Raw genomic sequence first — 8756 nt, 5'->3', positions numbered from 1 at the left:
ATTTATATCGAGGAAATTGCGTACCGTTTAGTAGATTTCTTCGATTTATCCCTCCTACCTTATCATAAACATTTTAATTAAGCCCACGAAGAATCGGCAACAGATTGAATGGTAATTTAATTTCCAGGAAGTCTCCGACGTTGCAGTTCGCTTTCAGTTCAATTCGCAGTCTAAAAACGTATTCACGGGATCACCTTTATTCACAAGTCTGTCAGCGATGCTCGGCTGGAATAATAAACGGTAGCCGAAGAGGTCGACGCTGCAACGCGGATTATTTTTCTGGCCAGGACATAAAGCTGTCAGATACATCGTCCAGCAATCGTCACCTGCAACCGTAAATACGTGAGTTTGATACATCGTACTTTATTCCACTCGCATGAACTTTACGGAAACGAGCTGTAAACAAGACACGTGACGCAGGAGTCCTCTTACAAAAGTAGAAACAGAAGGGGTGAGGAACATTTTACGGTGGTAATCAGCCTCTCTATTGGCTGATTCTTACTGCGAAGAAATATCGACTGTCAGTTTTTAACCCCTTTTATAAACCCTGTTTTAAAATTAACCCTTTGCAGTTGTTTATCTAGTTTTTAACCAATTATTGATTTTTGTTTCAATTGTCCAATATTATATTAAATACAGAGATTCGTTATACGTTATTGCAAAGACAACGGTACCATGTTCGATACTGCACATCTATATTTGGTACAATTATAAATGCGAGTACACGTTGAAAATAGCTGGAGACTACATAGGGTTGAAACTGTAATAGTAACGATCAATATATAAAGGTATGTGAAGATATAGCAAGGGTTTAAAATATTCTTCTTTTACACTATTGAAGCGAAAACAAATTAGCAGCAGCAAAAGTTAATTCTTTGCACTAGAAATTATCGATAAACACGAAGTGTTATAAATAACAGGAAACATTGGAATTTATATTTTTAGCAATTCATAAAATATTGATTTTTGCATAGCTTGAAAAAGTTATTAATAATTCAGTATACTTTCTAAGAGGTTTTACTGCACAGATCATTGAAAATTCTTTTTTTACATTTTTGTAATACAACATTAAAGTAATAGCGTACTCTATACCTTCTAAGAACTTTTAAGTCACGAAATGAAAGTATGAAGAAAAGTTATCGACGAAAACCAATCTCCTGAAAATTCTTCAAAACTACAGTCGATATTTCCTCATTCCTTCTGAGAATAAAGGGAAGATATTTTTCCTGGTATAGAACTGTCAACAAACAGAAAACAGCATTCACTTGGTGGATATATTTTATGCACATCCATAAACAAATTCATGAAAATATTTATATTGTTATTGAATTTTCAATTGTGCTGGACCACCAGTTTTTCATTCTTTCTTGTTTTATATTGGTTTCTATTTTTTTGTTTGAAAAACGTTCAAACGAAGAACTGTAAAAACTAAATTGTAGGACTGTCTGTATTAAGGCTCCATTTATCACCTCGCAAAAAAAAAGGAATGGCTTGTCAAAAAACTACAGGTAGAAATGCATTGAAAAGCGTCCAATGAATCGAGTCGCTGTGAAAAACGCAGTCCTTTTTTTCCCTGCATTTAATTTAATTTGCAAGCCAAGGGGGTTGAACGATTCACCGGAAACTTTAGTAATTGATTGTGACTTTATTCGTGCGTTTCGTTTTTGTTTCCGATGGACAAAGAGAGAAGAATTTATCCACCGTTCACGATTCACCTCTCTCTCTCTCTTTTTTGCTCTTTTTTTTTAGTTTTTGTTTCTCATCCCCCGATCGTTTAAAAACTCGCGCGACGATAAATCGCAATTGATAAAATTCATTGCGCATTCTTCTGGCGGATTCGATTGGTGGCACAATTTTATTCGAAATTTACGCGTCGTTGAAAAACTGGCTGCCCGAATATACGAACCGCGATGTTTCGGCCCGCTCTTTCACCAACCATGCACATTCGATGCTGCTCGCTATATATGAAGCGATGGCCTGAAAAGGGCACGCATTTTTCCCATCGCAATGATTTCCTCTCGTCAAACTGTTCATCTCTCTTCATCTCGTCATGCTGCACATACATTTTGGAAATCATCCGCGATACAGCTATGCGCCGACTGCAAGGGAGAGCATCGACTGCTATCGGCTAGCTGTCTCGTGGTTGGGGGGCAAAAATATGATAATTATCAACTTTTGAACCATAATCAGAAGAAAAATATTTTTCAATAATTTCAACGCATTATTTTCGACATTTAATATTTGAAATACGATTTATGAAATACGATTCCAAATATCTGATGAAATGGTTGGTAATGGGAGCAAATGGAGCCATCACCTATGACTGAGTGATGGAACGTGGGAACATTTAATGGAACATCCGGAATCGTGGAAATAGAACTTAGGATTTTTGTAATAATTTCAAAGCATTATTTTAGTCGTATTCGATATTTAATCCTTGAATAATTAAGGTGATAATTAAAGTTACTGAACCACTCTATAGAGGTTTTAACGATTCTACCGACGTCAATAACAAATGAACCTAGCAACACCCAGCTCAAATAGACACTGTAGAACGTTGAATAAAGGATTCGACGAACGAAAGTTCAATTAAGAGAGAAGCGAATGAAATTCTCTAGATATGGATTAGGCTAACAAGGCTCGCCGATCGAATTGTAGTCGATGTTACCGGTGAAAGGTTCCATTACGCGTACGCGAATCGAATTTTACCTCGACTATTCGTCGCTCGCATTCAATAAATTCAGACTCGCGATCGATTTCAATTCGGCTGTCTGTCGTGAATTCAGAGATAATCGGGGTCGAATCGAGATGACACGAATGGTTCCTCGGTTGCAAAATTTCCTCGTTTCCCCGGGGATTAATCGAGCGTGAAGCGTTTTGCATTCCGCATTATCGATCCGTGTCGCCCTAAAGTGTAGCCGATTAAAAGTTGAGCGACGCGTAACCTAGATCAACGTTGGCTTACCGAAAATTTTCCGGACTAATGAAATTCGTCGCTTGGTTAAGTCACATCATAAGCTTCATATTTATAGTAACCTAAATCTCCTCTGGGACAGACTGCGTTCAGTTTGCACACTATTGAACGATCCACAACTAAAGTTAGCATGGTAAAGTTGCAAGTATAAAGTTAGAGTCTTTGAGCTGGCCTATTGGATGCGTCGCTAAAGTAACTTTGTGCCTTTTATTTAGTAACATCGTTTGATAGAATCTCTTATATTAATAGAATTTATATAAACATTAATTTAATAGAAAGTTTAGTTAAATTTTTTAAATTACCCTTAATTATTTATCTACTTTATATTTTATACTTCACTATGACACCTCTATCTAAATGACACATGAATTTTAATATTACTAATAATAATTAGATTTTCAGAAATATAATATTGTTTCAACCGATCAAGCTGACGTAACCCTTTATCGTACACCACTGACGTGAGAACTGTTTTTGCATGTATCTAGCCAACGAATAATTGGCTGTGTCGCGATTTTTAATCGGCCGCTAATTTTCGCGGACAAGAGTTGCCATAGCCAGTACCGAGCCTCGACCCCTCGGTTGCGATCGTTATATAATGTTTCGCCTTAATTGCGGATTCGACCCCTGACGGTCCGTACACCGGCTGGCTTGGCTAGCCTGCAACTCCCGGGCGATACACTTTTAATTGCGTCCAGATTTGCAATTTAGATTCCCCAGGCGCAGCCCGACGCCTGGCTCTTGCATATATCCGAAATTCGAAATTCGCTCGAGTGCGGACGGAAGACAAAATACCCTGTACGCATCCTGTCGAAGGGGAAGCCTTCGATCACCTCGGCTCTCGCCACGGAAAAACGCGATGTCGGCGTCGAAGTGTGCGGTCATAGAAATAACAGGAAGGTCGAATCGATATAGTAACGTTAGGGACGACGTTAGACGGTAGGAAGATTAATTGCCGTTAGAAAAAAAAATTTTTTGCTAAAGGGGTGTCATTCAATTTTAATACAACATAGAACTTAGAAAAATATTTTTTCTTCATTTCAGTTAATTAGTAAAGTATATTATCTATTGAAAAGAGGATTCCATCGAATATGAATCAACACGTGGTGCACCTTTGATTTCTTCGTACACGATCATCCTGAAGGGTAGCTTTCAGAAGCAAATCGTGCGTTTTACAACTGGCATAATTTCTTTCTATACACCTTATCTCTTTTCCAATATATGCCAGGCAGATGCTACCGTTCTTTCGATAAGATGACCGAGTATACTTGGTAGCGTATACCGCAGGGATGGAGAGATCGATCGGAACGGACGATTCTCCTTTTGAAGGAGCCGCCGTTAACCTCGTACAAGATCCTCGAACACCAACGATACGTTCTCATTCTCCGTATTGGCGGTGCAAAAGGGGGCCAAAGGCGTTCTCTATCGCGGCGGGTGTTGCCATGACACCATGAAACCTCCAAACCCCCCCCAAGTCTAAATCTTTCCCTCCCGCCTGCCCTTTCTTCCTCGTGTACATACAGCCCTACGGCAACTACGATTCCTTGCTTCAAATTTGCTGGAATCACTCGTAAAACACGAGCTTCCACGTACACCTAGCCATTCGTCCATGCTATTTATTGCCAGCAGTCGCGTTACTCGTTTCATTCGATTTGTCACCGTTCGATCGTTCGACTGCGATCTTTCTGATCGAGTAAATTGACTTTTTTATCGGCTTGAAGAATCGCGAGGATTTTTATTGTGCGGATAATTGATGAATCGCTTAGGAATCCTTCTATTCCGTTGCTTGTTTTAAAGTGGAAACGATTTCTGATTCCATTGGGGTGTATTTGTAAAGGGTTGAAGAAGAATGGTTACGAGTGCTGTTATTTTGTTGCGGATCAATGAGGATTGCGATAACTAGTTAATATCGAATTACGATGGGGCTTTCAGTTTCCTTGAGAGAATTATAAATATATTAGTTATCAAGATTTCAACAATTAAAATGAGTATAATAATTAAACGATAATTAAAATTCAGTTGTGGAACATATCAGTCTATAACAATAATGTCATAATTAAAATAAATAATTAGTACAAAATTCTATAAATTTTACAATCTTTGCGACTTTTAGTGTTCCATATCTGTTCTCAAATTCTACGCTATCAAATTTTATTAAATCTTGTCTTATTAAGTAAAACGGAAATCATATACAAGTTCCGTTTATCCGCTTATCAATTTCGAGTGTACAGCAATGCAGGCAACTTGGTGTTTATTCGTAAAGGAGTTCGTCTTCGAAAGGAGCCAGGAGAAGGGTGGTTCGTGACATAACACAAGCTAGTCTCGTTCTTCACCGAAGGGGTAAAACGAGGATCGCTCATGAAACGTTATACGAGCGTTCCCGGTCGAGAATTTTACCAGCGTACCGAATTCCGCGCCATTACGCTTGCAGAGCTTAAAGCCACGATGCAAAATCTCTTTCTGGCAAGAACTCGAAACGTCCCTATCCATTCGAAAATGCAAGCCTGGCTCGGATCCAAGCACGTTGCTCTTTCTCCTTTAGTCCTTTCCTCTTTGACGCCGCGTCTTCCGCGATGTCGTACATCCTACCTTTTCTGCGCATTTCGCAGTTACTCGGCCTACCCTTGAATACTATTCCCCAGCCAGAAGGTCCGGGCACCTTTTTTTTACCTTATCGTGACGCAACCTTCGTCGAGTGACGGATGATCGTTGGAATTTAGATAGAAATATTTTACCTGGCTAAAAATTCGTTCGTTGGGAACGTGAAACTTTTGATTAAATAGAATGCACGACGTTAATTAAAATTATCTTAAAATTTTCTCTTCGTCCGTCGAAATATTACCCCTGCTCGCGAACAATGCAGGAAGGTGATTTAAATCCAATCGGCAATAAATAATCAGCGATGATCGATGTTACAGGGTGGCAGCGAGAGCTAGCTTTCCTTCGTTATGAAAATTTACCGTTGTGTACGGGCGGATTTATCGGGGGTTGAATTTACAGGCTGCAGCTCGGCCGGGCAGCTAGCCTTTCCAAACGATAAATTTCTTGGACTTTATCCAGCCACGTTTATCCGTGTTTGTCTTACGTTTAAATTCGCCCGGTTTTCTCGCTCGACAGGGAAAGGGGTGGACACCCCTTGAGATTCTTTCCGCGGCATAGCTCGTCCTCGCTTGTGCGCTTAATTAGCCGAGAACACGTTCTGAAATCGTGTGCTTGCTTTGATCGTCGCCGGGCTCGAAGGGTAAACTTACGCGAGCAAGGTGTGCAAACCACTCTCACCCCGGTTTCATCTTCTTCTCGTCGATTCGGATCTTCAACTTCTTAACGCGGCTCGACTCGAGCAATAATGAAACGAGCTCGTTAAACCTTTCGTCCCGAGTGCTGCGCGACATATAGTCATTCTAAATTCCACAAGTTATACTATTAAAACGAAATTGAATACAACATTTCAGAGGGAAGAAAAAATATTCACGCGGCAACGGAATCGTAGGTACATCGAACATTTCTGAAGGAACAGTTCTTCATTTCTCTTGGCTGATAAACGAGCGCATCGATTCGGACCACTTTGACGATTAGCTAGGCACCCGCAGCCATTTTCATCGGCAGGATAAACTCGCCTCTCCTAGACCTCCTTAGCCTTTGTTGTTAAGGCGGTTCCGCGGCCAAAGAAGAAACAAGTCGTAAGGGTGTTTCAACGACGAGCAAAGAGTCGTGGGATAGGGTTGCGCAAGGGTGGTGATGGTGGGTAAGGGTAGTTCGAGGATGAGAAACAGAGGCAGTCTTGAAAAAAAAGGAAGAAAGACAAATAAAAAAAAAAGAAAAAGAAAAAGAAGGACAGAGACGGCAAACGGGAAAAGAAATTCCCATTACTTCGGGGGAGAGACGTCTAGTACCGTTCTTCTTCATCTTCCTTGCCGATGGTGGTGCTTCTCTCCTCTGCTTCTTCTTCGTCTTTTCTGCTTCCTCCTACGGGTCCGCTACGCGGTCTCCGAACCCAAAGGGACACGAGACACGCATGTGCCGGGGTCATTCTATCGATTTCTCTGCTTCCCGCGTTAGTCACGAGGAGGCGTAACAGAAGTCGCGCTCTCGCTGCACCAGCACGCCACCCAAAACAGCCTCGCGTATCGTCGCAACCGGGTTGCCTTTTCAAGGTTAACCGACACCTATATGTATACGTATACACAAAGAAAAGAGAACACGGTTAGCACCGAAAGTGCCGGAAGTAGTATCGCCCCGTCGAGTGTTCGAAAACAACCCCCTCCGGGTTCGCTTGTTTTTCTTCGTCACGTGCGTGCCGGTGAAAACGAACCCGTTCGATTTGTGATTTCGAGCGGATTCACGGGGAAAGAAAACAGTTGTGCTCGCAGTGTTTCCAGCCTTTGATCAGTGTATTTCTTTTTCATCTACGGTGAGTAATAAAATTATATTCTCAAGCCTTGTAACGTTCGATAGAAACGAAAATTCAAACGTGGAGTTGTCATGTTTTTTTTAAAAGAACGCTGACAGTTCGGAGCGAAGTGCGCGACTTTAAATTCTCCGTTTTGCCGCTTTGTGACGGATCGTTCTAGCTGGATAAGTCTGTCAAAATTGAACGATTGGATTGTATTTTATCGGACAAATAATGGTCGCAGTTAGAATCGCAACGTTGGAAGAATAAATAGCCAGGTTCTATAGGGGTGAAATGAGCTACGACGGTGATTAACCAAAGGCTAATTAACGCGATCGCGTCTACCGAGCCAAGTTTTGTTTCTGCTTCCGTGAAATTCTAGAACAGTCGTATTGTCCGGCGTAATTTCATGTAAATGGATAATCGATCATAGCGTCGATATCACGCGAACGTGAAACCTCCCCCTGCCGCTTTCATGCTTTTGGATACCCACGAGATCGTGCGCGAGGGTAATGACCAGCGTTTCTTTTTTGTTACTCGCTATTTTTAATCGCCGTTAACGCGGTGTAGATTAATAGATAATCAGGTGCGTGCCAGAACTAATGTTGTACATTAACAGCGAGCAACGTCACTTTGAATTTCAGATTACGCTTATCTTACTGTTTCCTAAATCATCATTTAATTTAATTTAAACATTCTATGATAACTCTAAAAATAACAAAATTCAACCTGTTCAATAAGCCGTTATATTTGAAGATGATATAAATCTAATTCAAAAAGGAATTGAATTGAAAGCTAGTAAATATTTCTTTGAAGCTTTTGCCATTCGATACTATTCAATTCGACAAAGGTCGACAGTGGTATGGAACGGTGATTTAAGGGAAAAATCGTCGGATGTTATCCTGAATGGTAGAATACAATTTATCGTTTTGACAGAGTGAATCGTTTGCCTGTAGAAACGCGATTGCTCGCGGTGAACCGGTCGGAAGAGAAGCGCGAGCGTACGCGCGGTACGACAATGCGGCTGTAGCGAGTTTTCAGAGAATTTTTCTCCCTGTTTCCGGCGCGCGATAAGCGCCCGTTATCTTTTGTCGCGCTACGATAATCCAAAGAACCGTCGTTTCAGTTCTTTAGGCAGGTCGGACTGGCAGGCACCATCGGCGATGAACTAAACGCCTGTGGCTATGTAACCAGGCAGCGTAACGTCGGCCGAGTAATTCTCGAGCTTGTTACGAGGAGCACGTCGTGGATACACAGAAGAGTATCTTCCTCGTTTTCCCTCTTTTTTACTCCTCCTCCTTCCCCATTCTTTTTTCTCTCTCTCTTTGTTCCTTCTTCATCGTTGCCCATAGACTCTGCTTTTCCTTCCATTTTCTTCCCCCTTTTTTTCCA

The 8756-nt window shown here is 41.1% G+C and overlaps 1 protein-coding gene across 1 annotated transcript in view; it reads left to right on the top strand.

The window, feature by feature from the left end:
- Nucleotides 1-7135: 7135 nt before the first annotated feature.
- Nucleotides 7136-8756, top strand: part of LOC114876847 (frizzled-2-like) — a 97026-nt gene continuing 95405 nt past the window's right edge. Inside the window, exon 1 of the mRNA XM_029188717.2 lies at nt 7136-7385. The gene's annotated coding sequence lies outside the window, so the exon portion shown is untranslated. The remainder of the gene's footprint in view (nt 7386-8756) is intronic.

Source organism: Osmia bicornis, chromosome 6 (assembly GCF_907164935.1).
Source record: "Osmia bicornis bicornis chromosome 6, iOsmBic2.1, whole genome shotgun sequence".
Taxonomy (NCBI): domain Eukaryota; kingdom Metazoa; phylum Arthropoda; class Insecta; order Hymenoptera; family Megachilidae; genus Osmia; species Osmia bicornis.
The sequence above is the reverse complement of the archived record's forward strand: the minus strand, read 5'-3'. Positions and strand labels throughout refer to the sequence as shown.